Source organism: Macaca nemestrina, chromosome 5, assembly GCF_043159975.1.
Source record: "Macaca nemestrina isolate mMacNem1 chromosome 5, mMacNem.hap1, whole genome shotgun sequence".
NCBI classification, from domain to species: Eukaryota; Metazoa; Chordata; class Mammalia; order Primates; family Cercopithecidae; genus Macaca; species Macaca nemestrina.
Window position 1 is genome coordinate 61,558,947 of NC_092129.1, and position 13,954 is coordinate 61,572,900.

The following is a 13,954-nucleotide window of genomic DNA, read 5'->3' on the forward strand; positions in this document are numbered from 1 at the left end:
TCTGTTTTTCGTGGATCTCTTTGTTAGCCTTATTTCTGTGGAATCTGAGAACAGATATTTCGGATCCCTTTAAAGTCTATAGGGCCAAAGGAAATATCCTCCGATAACAAAGAGAAAGAAGCTTTCTGAGAAACTTCTTTGTGTTCTGTGAAATCATCTCACCGAGTTACAGCTTTCCCCTCAAGAAGCCTTTCGCTAAGGCAGTTCTTGTGGAAATGGCAAAGTGATATTTGGAAACCCATAGAGGGCTATGGTGAAAAAGGAAATATCCTCAGATGAAATCTGGAAAGAAGCTTTCTGATAAACTGCTTAGTGTTCTGTTAATTCATCTCACAGAGTTACATCTGTATTTCGTGGACCTCTTTGCTAGCCTTATTTCTGTGGAATCTGAGAACAGATATTTCGGATCCCTTTGAAGACTATAGGGCCAAAGGAAATATCCTCCGATAACAAAGGGAAAGAAGCTTTCTGAGAAACTTCTTTGTGTTCTGTGAAATCATGTCACAGAGTTACAGATTTACCCTCAAGAAGCCTTTCGCTAAGACAGTTCTTGTGGAATTGGCAAAGTGATATTTGGAAGCCCATAGAGGGCTATGGTGAAAAAGGAAATATCCTCAAATGAAATCTGGAAAGAAGCTTTCTGAGAAACTGCTTATTGTTCTGTTAATTCATCTCACAGAGTTACCTCTGTATTTCGTGGATCTCTTTCCTAGCCTTATTTCTGTGGTATCTGAGAACAGATATTTCAGATCGCTTTAAAGTCTATATGGCCAAAGGAAATATCCTCTGATAACAAAGAGAAAGAAGCTTTCTGAGAAACTTCTTTGTGTTCTGTGAAATCATCTCACAGAGTTACAGCTTTGCCCTCAAGAAGCCTTTCGCTAAGACAGTTCTTGTGGAATTGGCAAAGTGATATTGGAAACCCATAGAGGGCTATGGTGAAAAAGGAAATATCCTCAGATGAAATCTGTAAAGAAGCTTTCTGAGAAACTGCTTAGTATTCTGTTAATTCATCTCACAGAGTTACATCTGTATTTCGTGGATCTCTTTGCTAGCTTTATTTCTGTGGATTCTGAGAACAGATATTTCGGATCCCTTTTTAGACTATAGGGGCAAAGGAAATATCCTCCGATAACAAAGAGATAGAAGCTTTCTGAGAAACTTCTTTGTGTTCTGTGAAATCATCTCACAGAGTTAGAGCTTTCCCCTCAAGAAGCCTTTCGCTAAGACAGTTCTTGTGGAATTGGCAAAGTGATATTTGGAAGCCCGTAGAGGGCTATGGTGAAAAAGGAAATATCCTCAGATGAAATCTGGAAAGAAGCTTTCTGAGAAACTGCTCTGTGATGTGTGACTTCCACTCACAGAGTTACATCTGTATTTCGTGGATCTCTTTGTTAGCCTTATTTCTGTGGAATCTGAGAACAGATATTTCGGATCCCTTTAAGGACTATAGGGCCATAGGAAATATCTTCCGATAACAAAGAGAAAGAAACTTTCTGAGAAACTTCTTTGTGTTCTGAGAAATCATCTCACAGAGTTAGAGCTTTCCCCTCAAGAAGCCTTTCGATAAGACAGTTCTCGTGGAATTGGCAAAGTGATATTTGGAAGCCCATAGAGGGCTATGGTGAAAAAGGAAATATCCTCAGATGAAATCTGGAAAGAAACTTTCTGAGAAACTGCTTAGTGTTCTGTTAATTCATCTCACAGAGTTACCTCTGTATTTCGTGGATCTCTTTGCTAGCCTTATTTGTGTGGAATCTGAGAACAGATATTTCGGATCCCTTTGAAGACTATATGGCCAAAGGAAATATCCTCCGATAACAAAGAGAAGGAAGCTTTCTGAGAAACTTCTTTGTGTTCTGTGAAATCATCTCACAGAGTTACAGCTTTCCCCTCAAGAAGCCTTTCGCTAAGACAGTTCTTGTGGAATTGGCAAAGTGATATTTTGAAGCCCATAGAGGGCTATGGTGAAAAAGGAAATATCCTCAGATGAAATCTGGAAAGAAGCTTTCTGGGAAACTGCTCTGTGGTGTGTGACGTCCACTCACAGAGTTACATCTGTTTTTCGTGGATCTCTTTGTTAGCCTTATTTCTGTGGAATCTGAGAACAGATATTTCGGATCCCTTTAAAGTCTATAGGGCCAAAGGAAATATCCTCCGATAACAAAGAGAAAGAAGCTTTCTGAGAAACTTCTTTGTGTTCTGTGAAATCATCTCACCGAGTTACAGCTTTCCCCTCAAGAAGCCTTTCGCTAAGACAGTTCTTGTGGAATTGGCAAAGTGATATTTGGAAGCCCTTAGAGGGCTATGGTGAAAAAGGAAATATCCTCAAATGAATTCTGGAAAGAAGCTTTCTGAGAAATTGCTTAGTGTTCTGTTAATTCATCTCACAGAGTTAACTCTGTATTTCGTGGATCTCTTTGCTAGCCTTATTTCTGTGGTATCTGAGAACAGATATTTCGGATCCCTTTAAACTCTACAGGGCCAAAGGAAATATCCTCTGATAACAAAGAGAAAGAAGCTTTCTGAGAAACTTCTTTGTGTACTGGGAAATCATCTCACAGAGTTAAAGCTTCCCCCTCAAGAAGCCTTTCGCTAAGACAGTTCTTGTGGAATTGGCAAAGTGATATTGGGATGCCCATAGAGGGCTATGGTGAAAAAGGAAATATCCTCAGATGAAATCTGGAAAGAAGCTTTCTGAGAAACTGCTTAGTGTTCTGTTAATTCATCTCACAGAGTTACCTCTGTATTTCGTGGATCTCTTTGCTAGCCTTATTTCTGTGGAATCTGAGAACAGATATTTCAGATCCCATTGAAGACTATAGGACAAAAGGAAATATCCTCTGATAACAAAGAGAAAGAAGCTTTCTGAGAAACCTCTTTGTGTTCTGTGAAATCACCTCACAGAGTTACAGCTTTACCCTCAAGAAGCCTTTCGCTAAGAGAGTTCTTGCGGAATTGGCAAAGTGATATTTGGAAGCCCATAGAGGGCTATGGTGAAAAAGGAAATATCCTCCGATGAAATCTGGAAAGAAGCTTTCTGAGAAACTTCTTAGTGTTCTGTTAATTCATCTCAAAGAGTTACATCAGTATTTCGTGGATCTCTTTGCTAGCCTTATTTCTATGGAATCTGAGAACAGATATATCGGATCCCTTTGAAGACTATAGGGCCAAAGGAAATATCCTCCGATAACAAAGAGAAAGAAGCTTTCTGAGAACCTTCTTTGTGTTCTGTGAAATCATCTCACAGTGTTACAGCATTACCCTCAAGAAGCCTTTCGCTTAGACAGTTCTTGTGGAATTGGCAAAGTGATATTTGGAAGCCCATAGAGGGCTATGTTGAAAAAAGAAATATCCTCAGATGAAATCTGGAAAGAAGCTTTCTGAGAAACTGCTTAGTGTTCTGTTAATTCATCTCACAGAGTTACATCTGTATTTCACGGATCTCTTTGCTAGCCTTATTTCTGTGGAATCTGAGAACAGATATTTCGGATCCCTTTGAACACTATAGGGCCAAAGGAAATATCCTCCGATAACAAAGAGAAAGAAGCTTTCTGAGAGACTTCTTTGTGTTCTGTGAAATCATCTCACAGAGTTACAGCTTTCCCCTCGAGAAGCCTTCGCTAAGACAGTTCTTGTGGAATTGGCAAAGTGTTATTTGGAAGCCCTTAGAGGGCTATGGTGAAAAAGGAAATATCCTCAGATGAAATCTGGAAAGAAGCTTTCTGAGAAACTGCTTAGTGATCTGTTAATTCATCTCACAGAGTTACATCTGTATTTAGTGGATCTCTTTGCTAGCCTTATTTCTGTGGAATCTGAGAACAGATATTTCGGATCCCTTTGAAGACTATAGGTCCCAAAGAAATATCCTCCGATAACAAAGAGAAAGAAGCTTTCAGAGAAACTTCTTTGTGTTCTGTGAAATCATCTCACAGAGTTACAGCTTCCCCCTCAAGAAGCCTTTCACTAAGACAGTTCTTGTGGAATAGGCAAAGTGATACTTGGAAGCCCATAGAGGGCTATGGAGAGAAAGGAAATATCCTCAGATGAAATCTGGAAAGAAGCTTTCTGAGAAACTGCTCTGTGATGTGTGACTTCCACTCACAGAGTTACATCTGTTTTTCGTGGATCTCTTTGCTAGCCTTATTTCTGTGGAATCTGAGAACAGATATTTCGGATCCCTTTGAAGACTATAGGGCCAAAGGAAATATCCTCCGATAACAAAGAGAAAGAAGCTTTCTGAGAAACTTCTTTGTGTTCTGTGAAATCATCTCACAGAGTTACAGCTTTCCCCTCAAGAAGCCTTTCGCTAAGACAGTTCTTGTGGAATTGGCAAAGTGATATTTGGAACCCCATAGAGGGCTATGGTGAAAAAGAAAATATCCTCAGATAATATCTGGAAAGAAGCTTTCTGAGAAACTGCTTAGTGTTCTGTTAATTCATCTCACAGAGTTGCACCTGTATGTCGTGTATCTCTTTGCTAGCCTTATTTCTGTGGAATCTGAGAACAGATATTTGGGATCCCTTTGAAGACTATAGGGCCAAAGGAAATATCCTCCGATAACAAAGAGAAAGAAGCTTTCTGAGAAACTTCTTTGTGTTCTGTGAAATCATCTCACAGAGTTACAGCTTTCCCCTCAAGAAGCCTTTCGCTAAGACAGTTCTTGTGGAATTGGCAAAGTGATATTTGGAAGCCCATAGAGGGATATGGTGGAAAAGGAAATATCCTCAGATGAAATCTGGGAAGAAGCTTTCTGGGAAACTGCTCTGTGGTGTGTGAATCCACTCACAGAGTTACATCTGTTTTTCGTGGATCTCTTTGTTAGCCTTATTTCTGTGGAATCTGAGAACAGATATTTCGGATCCCTTTAAAGTCTATAGGGCCAAAGGAAATATCCTCTGATAAAAAAGAGAGAGAAGCTTCCTGAGAAACTTCTTTGTGTTCTGTGAAATCATCTCACAGAGTTACAGCTTTCCCCTCAAGAAGCCTTTCGCTAAGACAGTTCTTGTGGAATTGGCAAAGTGATATTTAGAAACCCATAGAGGGCTATGGTGAAAAAGGAAATATCCTCAGATGAAATCTGGAAAGAAGCTTTCTGAGAAACTGCTTAGTATTCTGTTAATTAATCTCACAGAGTTACATCTGTATTTCGTGGAACTCTTTGCTAGCCTTATTTCTGTGGATTCTGAGAACAGATATTTCGGATCCCTTTTTAGACTATAGGGGCAAAGGAAATATCCTCCGATAACAAAGAGAAAGAAGCTTTCTGAGAAAATTCTTTGTGTTCTGTGAAATCATCTCACAGAGTTAGAGCTTTCCCCTCAAGAAGCCTTTCGCTAAGACAGTTCTTGTGGAATTGGCAAAGTGATATTTGGAAGCCCTTAAAGGGCTATGGTGAAAAATTAAATATACTCCGATGAAATCTGGAAAGAAGCTTTCTGAGAAACTGCTTAGTGTTCTGTTAATTCATCTCACAGTGTTACATCTGTATTTCGTGGATCTCTTTGCTAGCCTTATTTCTGTGGAATCTGAGAAAAGATATTTCGGATCCCTTTGAAGACTATAGGGACAAAGGAAATAACCTCCGATAACAAAGAGAAAGAAGCTTTCTGAGAAACTTCTTTGTGCTCTGTGAAGTCATCTCACAGAGTTACAGCTTTCCCCTCAAGAAGCCTTTCACTAAGACAGTTCTTGTGGAATTGGCAAAGTGATATTTGGAAGCCCATAGAGGGCTATGGTGAAAAAGGAAATATCCTCAGATGAAATCTGGAAAGAAGCTTTCTGAGAAACTGCTTAGTGTTCTATTAATTCATCTCACAAAGTTACATCTGTATTTCGTGGATCTCTTTGCTAGCCTTATTTCTGTGGAATCTGAGAACATATATTTCGGATCCCTTTGAAGACTATAGGGCGAAAGGAAATATCCTCCGATAACAAAGAGAAAGAAGCTTTCTGAGAACCTTCTTTGTGTTCTGTGAAATCATCTCACAGAGTTACAGCTTCCCCCTCAAGAAGCCTTTCGCTAAGACAGTTCTCGTGGAATTGGCAAAGTGATATTTGGAAGCCCATATAGGGCTATGGTGAAAAAGGAAATATCCTCAGATGAAATCTGGAAAGAAGCTTTCTGAGAAACTGCTTAGTGTTCTGTTAATTCATCTCACAGAGTTACATCTGTATTTCGTGGATCTCTTTGCTAGCCTTATTTCTGTGGAATCTGAGAACAGATATTTCGGATCCCTTTGAAGACTATAGGGCCAAAGGAAATATCCTCCGATAACAAAGAGAAAGAAGCTTTCTGAGAAACTTCTTTGTGTTCTGTGAAATCATCTCACAGAGTTACGGCTTTCCCCTAAAGAAGCCTTTCGCTAAGACAGTTCTTGTGGAATTGGCAAAGTGATATTTGGAAGCCCATAGAGGGCTATGGTGAAAAAGAAAATATCCTCAGATGAAATCTGGAAAGAAGCTTTCTGAGAAACTGCTCTGTGATGTGTGACTTCCACTGACAGAGTTACATCTGTTTTTCGTGGATCTCTTTGCTAGCCTTATTTCTTTGGTATCTGATAACAGATATTTCTGATCCCTTTGAAGACTATAGGGCCAAAGGAAATATCCTCCGATAACAAAGAGAAAGAAGCTTTCTGAGAAACTTCTTTGTGTTCTGTGAAATCATCTCACAGAGTTACAGCTTTCCCCTCAAGAAGCCATTCGCTAAGACAGTTCTTGTGGAATTGGCAAAGTGATATTTGGAAGCCCATAGAGGGCTATGGTGAAAAAGGAAATATCCTCAGATGAAATCTGGAAAGAAGCTTTCTGAGAAACTGCTTAGTGTTCTGTTAATTAATCTCACAGAGTTACATCTGTATTTCGTGGATCTCTTTGCTAGCCTTATTTCTGTGGAATGTGAGAACAGATATTTCGGATCCCTTTGAAGACTATTGGGCCAAAGGAAATATCCTCCGATAACAAAGAGAAAGAAGCTTTCTGAGAAACTACTTCGTGTTCTGTGAAATCATCTCACAGAGTTAGAGCTTTTCCCTCAAGAATCCTTTCGCTAAGACAGTTCTTGTGGAATTGGCAAAGTGATATTTGGAAGCCCATAGAGGGCTATGGTGAAAAAGGAAATATCCTCAGATGAAATCTGGAAAGAATCTTTCTGAGAAACTGCTTAGTGTTCTGTTAATTCATCTCACAGGGTTACATCTATATTTCTTGGATCTCTTTGCTAGCCTTATTTCTGTGGAATCTGAAAACAGATATTTCGGATCCCTTTAAAGTCTATAGGACCAAAGGAAATATCCTCCGATAACAAAGAGAAAGAAGCTTTCTGAGAAACTTCTTTGTGTTCTGTGAAATCATCTCACAGAGTTACAGCTTTCCCCTCAAGAAGCCTTTCGCTAAGACAGTTCTTGTGGAATTGGCAAAGTGATATTTGGAAGTCCATAGAGGTGTATGGTGAAAAAGGAAATATCCTCAGATGAAATCTGGAAAGAAGCTTTCTATGAAACTACTTAGTGTTCTGTTAATTCATCTCACAGTGTACATCTGTATTTCGTGGATCTCTTTGCTAGCCTTATTTCTGTGGAATCTGAGAACACATATTTCGGATCCCTTTGAAGACTATAGGGCGTAAGGAAATATCCCGCGATAACAAAGAGAAAGAAGCTTTCTGCGAAACTTCTTTGTGTTCTGTGAAATCATCTCACAGAGTTACAGCTTTCCCCTCAAGAAGCCCTTCGCTAAGACAGTTGTTGTGGAATTGGCAAAGTGATATTTGGAAGCCCATAGAGGGCTACTGTGAAAAAGGCAATATCCTCAGATGAAATCTGGAAAGAAGCTTTCTGAGAAACTGCTTAGTGTTATGTTAATTCATGTCACAGAGTTACATCTGTATTTCGTGGATCTCTTTGCGAGCCTTTTTTCTGTGGAATCTGAGAACAGATATTTCGGATCCCTTTGAAGACTACAGGGCCAAAGGAAATATCCTCCGATAACAAAGAGAAGGAAGCTTTCTGAGAAACTTCTTTGTGTTCTGTGAAATCATCTCATAGAGTTACGGCTTTCCCCTCAAGAAGCCTTTCGCTAAGACAGTTCTCGTGGAATTGGCAAAGTGATATTTGGAAGCCCATAGAGGGATATGGTGAAAAAGGAAATATCCTCAGATGAAATCTGAAAGAAGCTTTCTGAGAAACTGCTTAGTGTTCTGTTAATTCATCTCACAGAGTTATATCTGTATTTCGTGGATCTCTTTGCTTGCCTTATTTCTGTGGAATCTGAGAACAGATATTTCGGATCCCTTTGAAGACTATAGGGCCAAAGGAAATATCCTCCGATAACAAAGAGAAAGAAGCTTTCTGAGAAACTACTTTGTGTTCTGTGAAATCATCTCACAGAGTTAGAGCTTTTCCCTCAAGAATCCTTTCGCTAAGACAGTTCTTGTTGAATTGGCAAAGTGATATTTGGAAGCCCATAGAGGGCTATGGTGAAAAAGGAAATATCCTCAGATGAAATTTGGAAAGAAGCTTTCTGAGAAACTGCTTAGTGTTCTGTTAATTCATCTCACAGAGTTACATCTATATTTCGTGGATCTCTATGCTAGACTTATTTCTGTGGAATCTGAAAACAGATATTTCGGATCCCTTTAAAGTCTATAGGACCAAAGGAAATATCCACCGATAACAAAGAGAAAGAAGCTTTCTGAGAAACTTCTTTGTGTTCTGTGAAATCATCTCACAGAGTTACAGGTTTCCCCTCAAGAAGCCTTTCGCTAAGACAGTTCTTGTGGAATTGGCAAAGTGATATTTGGAAGTCCATAGAGGTCTATGGTGAAAAAGGAAATATCCTCAGATGAAATCTGGAAAGAAGCTTTCTGAGAAACTGCTTAGTGTTCTGTTAATTCATCTCACAGAGTTACACCTGTATTTCGTGGATCTCTTGGCTAACCTTATTTCTGTGGAATATGAGAACAGATATTTCGGATCCCTTTGAAGACTATAGGGCCAAAGGAAATATCCTCCGATAACAAAGAGAAAGAAGCTTTCTGAGAAACTTCTTTGTGTTCTGTGAAATCATCTCACAGAGATACAGCTTTCCCCTCAAGAAGCTTTTCGCTAAGAAGTTCTTCTGGAATTGGCAAAGTGATATTTGGAAGCCCATAGAGGGCTATGGTGAAAAAGGAAATATCCTCAGATGAAATCTGGAAAGAAGCTTTCTGAGAAACTGCTTAGTGTTCTGTTAATTCATCTCACAGGGTTACATCTATATTTCTTGGATCTCTTTGCTAGCCTTATTTCTGTGGAATCTGAAAACAGATATTTCGGATCCCTTTGAAGACTATAGGGCCAAAGGAAATATCCTCCGATAACAAAGAGAAAGAAGCTTTCTGAGAAACTTCTTTGTGTTCTGTGAAATCATCTCACAGAGTTACGGCTTTCCCCTCAAGAAGCCTTTCGCTAAGACAGTTCTTCTGGAATTGGCAAAGTGATATTTGGAAGCCCGTAGAGGGCTATGGTGAAAAAGGAAATATCCTCAGATGAAATCTGCAAAGAAGCTTTCTGAGAAACTGCTCTGTGATGTGTGACTTCCACTCACAGAGTTACATCTGTATTTCGTGGATCTCTTTGTTAGCCTTATTTCTGTGGAATCTGAGAAGAGATATTTCGGATCCCTTTAAGGACTATAGGGTCATAGGAAATATCTTCCGATAACAAAGAGAAAGAAACTTTCTGAGAAACTTCTTTGTGTTCTGAGAAATCATCTCAAAGAGTTAGAGCTTTCCCCTCAAGAAGCCTTTCGATAAGACAGTTCTCGTGGAATTGGCAAAGTGATATTTGGAAGCCCATAGAGGGCTATGGTGAAAAAGGAAATATCCTCAGATGAAATCTGGAAAGAAGCTTTCTGAGAAACTGCTTAGTGTTCTGTTAATTCATCTCACAGAGTTACCTCTGTATTTCGTGGATCTCTTTGCTAGCCTTATTTGTGTGGAATCTGAGAACAGATATTTCGGATCCCTTTGAAGACTATATGGCCAAAGGAAATATCCTCCGATAACAAAGAGAAGGAAGCTTTCTCAGAAACTTCTTTGTGTTCTGTGAAATCATCTCACAGAGTTACAGCTTTCCCCTCAAGAAGCCTTTCGCTAAGACAGTTCTTGTGGAATTGGCAAAGTGATATTTTGAAGCCCATAGAGGGCTATGGTGAAAAAGGAAATATCCTCAAATGAATTCTGGAAAGAAGCTTTCTGAGAAAGTGCTTAGTGTTCTGTTAATTCATCTCACAGAGTTAACTCTGTATTTCGTGGATCTCTTTGCTAGCCTTATTTCTGTGGTATCTGAGAACAGATATTTCGGATCCCTTTAAAGTCTACAGGGCCAAAGGAAATATCCTCTGATAACAAAGAGAAAGAAGCTTTCTGAGAAACTTCTTTGTGTACTGGGAAATCATCTCACAGAGTTACAGCTTTGCCCTTAAGAAGCCTTTCGCTAAGACAGTTCTTGTGGAATTGGCAAAGTGATATTGGGATGCCCATAGAGGGCTATGGTGAAAAAGGAAATATCCTCAGATGAAATCTGGAAAGAAGCTTTCTGAGAAACTGCTCTGTGATGTGGGACTTCCACTCACAGAGTTACATTTGTATTTCGTGGATCTCTTTGTTAGCCTTATTTCTGTGGAATCTGAGAACAGATATTTTGGATCCCTTTAAAGACTATAGGGCCATAGGAAATATCTTCCGATAACAAAGAGAAAGAAACTTTCTGAGAAACTTCTTTGTGTTCTGTGAAATCATCTCACAGAGTTAGAGCTTTCCCCTCAAGAAGCCTTTCGATAAGACAGTTCTCGTGGAATTGGCAAAGTGATATTTGGAAGCCCATAGAGGGCTGTGTTGAAAAAGGGAATATCCTCAGATGAAATCTGGAAAGAAGTTTTCTGAGAAACTGCTTAGTGTTCTGTTAATTCATCTCACAGAGTTACCTCTGTATTTCGTGGATCTCTTTGCTAGCCTTATTTCTGTGGAATCTGAGAACAGATATTTCGGATCCCTTTGAAGACTATATGGCCAAAGGAAATATCCTCCGATAACAAAGAGAAAGAAGCTTTCTGAGAAACTTCTTTGTGTTCTGTGAAATCATCTCACAGAGTTACAGCTTTCCCCTAAAGAAGCCTTTCGCTAAGACAGTTCTCGTGGAATTGGCAAAGTGATATTTGGAAGCCCATAGAAGGCGATGGTGAAAAAGGAAATATCATCAGATGAAATCTGGGAAGAAGCTTTCTGGGAAACTGCTCTGTGGTGTGTGACTTCCACTCACAGAGTTACATCTGTTTTTCGTGGTTCTCTTTGTTAGCCTTATTTCTGTGGAATCTGAGAACAGATATTTCGGATCCCTTTAAATTCTATAGGGCCAAAGGAAATATCCTCCGATAACAAAGGGAAAGAAGCGTTCTGAGAAACTTCTTTGGGTTCTGTGAAATCATCTCACCGAGTTACAGCTTTCCCCTCAAGAAGCCTTTCGCTAAGACAGTTCTTGTGGAATTGGCAAAGTGATATTTGGAAGCCCATAGAGGGCTCTGGTGAAAAAGGAAATATCCTCAGATGAAATCTGGAAAGAAGCTTTCTGAGAAACTGCTTAGTGTTCTGTTAATTCATCTCACAGAGTTACCTCTGTATTTCGTGGATCTCTTTGCTAGCCTTATTTCTGTGGAATCTGAGAACAGATATTTCAGATCCCATTGAAGACTATAGGACAAAAGGAAATATCCTCTGATAACAAAGAGAAAGAACCTTTCTGAGAAACCTCTTTGTGTTCTGTGAAATCACCTCACAGAGTTACAGCTTTACCCTCAAGAAGCCTTTCGCTAAGACAGTCCTTGTGGAATTGGCAAAGTGATATTTGGAAGCCCATAGAGGGCTATGGTGAAAAAGGAAATATCCTCCGATGAAATCTGGAAAGAAGCTTTCTGAGAAACTTCTTAGTGTTCTGTTAGTTCATCTCAAAGAGTTACATCAGTATTTCGTGGATCTCTTTGCTAGCCTTATTTCTGTGGAATCTGAGAACAGATATATCGGATCCCTTTGAAGACTATAGGGCCAAAGGAAATATCCTCCGATAACAAAGAGAAAGAAGCTTTCTGAGAACCTTCTTTGTGTTCTGTGAAATCATCTCACAGTGTTACAGCATTCCCCTCAAGAAGCCTTTCGCTTAGACAGTTCTTGTGGAATTGGCAACGTGATATTTGGAAGCCCATAGAGGGCTATGTTGAAAAAAGAACTATCCTCAGATGAAATCTGGAAAGAAGCTTTCTGAGAAACTGCTTAGTGTTCTGTTAATTCATCTCACAGAGTTACATCTGTATTTCACGGATCTCTTTGCTAGCCTTATTTCTGTGGAATCTGAGAACAGATATTTCGGATCCCTTTGAACACTATAGGGCCAAAGGAAATATCCTCCGATAACAAAGAGAAAGAAGCTTTCTGAGAGACTTCTTTGTGTTCTGTGAAATCATCTCACAGAGTTACAGCTTTCCCCTCGAGAAGCCTTTCGCTAAGACAGTTCTTGTGGAATTGGCAAAGTGTTATTTGGAAGCCCTTAGAGGGCTATGGTGAAAAAGGAAATATCCTCAGATGAAATCTGGAAAGAAGCTTTCTGAGAAACTGCTTAGTGATCTGTTAATTCATCTCATAGAGTTACATCTGTATTTAGTGGATCTCTTTGCTAGCCTTATTTCTGTGGAATCTGAGAACAGATATTTCGGATCCCTTTGAAGACTATAGGTCCCAAAGAAATATCCTCCGATAACAAAGAGAAAGAAGCTTTCAGAGAAACTTCTTTGTGTTCTGTGAAATCATCTCACAGAGTTACAGCTTCCCCCTCAAGAAGCCTTTCACTAAGACAGTTCTTGTGGAATAGGCAAAGTGATACTTGGAAGCCCATAGAGGGCTATGGAGAGAAAGGAAATATCCTCAGATGAAATCTGGAAAGAAACTTTGTGAGAAACTGCTCTGTGATGTGTGACTTCCACTCACAGAATTACATCTGTTTTTCGTGGATCTCTTTGCTAGCCTTATTTCTGTGGAATCTGAGAACAGATATTTCGGATCCCTTTAAAGTCTATAGGGCCAAAGGAAATATCCTCCGATAAAAAAGAGAAAGAAGCTTTCTGAGAAACTTCTTTGTGTTCTGTGAAATCATCTCACAGAGTTACAGCTTTCCCCTCAAGAAGCCTTTCGCTAAGGCAGTTCTTGTGGAATTAGCAAAGTGATATTTGGAAGCCCATATAGGGCTATGGTGAAAAAGAAATATCCTCAGATGAAATCAGGAAAGAAGCTTTCTGAGAAACTGCTTACTGTTCTGTTAATTCATCTCACAGAGTTACATCTGTATTTCGTGGATCTCTTTGCTAGCCTTATTTCTGTGGAATCTGAGAACAGATATTTCGGATCCCTTTGAAGACTATAGGGCCAAAGGAAATATCCTCCGATAACAAAGGGAAAGAAGCTTTCTGAGAAACTTCTTTGTGTTCTCTGAAATCATGTCACAGAGTTACAGCTTTACCCTCAAGAAGCCTTTCGCTAAGACAGTTCTTGTGGAATTGGCAAAGTGATATTTGGAAGCCCATAGAGGGCTATGGTGAAAAAGGAAATATCCTCAAATGAAATCTGGAAAGAAGCTTTCTGAGAAACTGCTTAGTGTTCTGTTAATTCGTCTCACAGAGTTATCTCTGTATTTCTTGGATCTCTTTGCTAGCCTTATTTCTGTGGTATCTGAGAACAGATATTTCGGATCGCTTTAAAGTCTATATGGCCAAAGGAAATATCCTCTGATAACAAAGAGAAAGAAGCTTTCTGAGAAACTTCTTTGTGTTCTGTGAAATCATCTCACAGAGTTACAGCTTTGCCCTCAAGAAGCCTTTCGCTAAGACAGTTCTTGTGGAATTGGCAAAGTGATATTTAGAAACCCG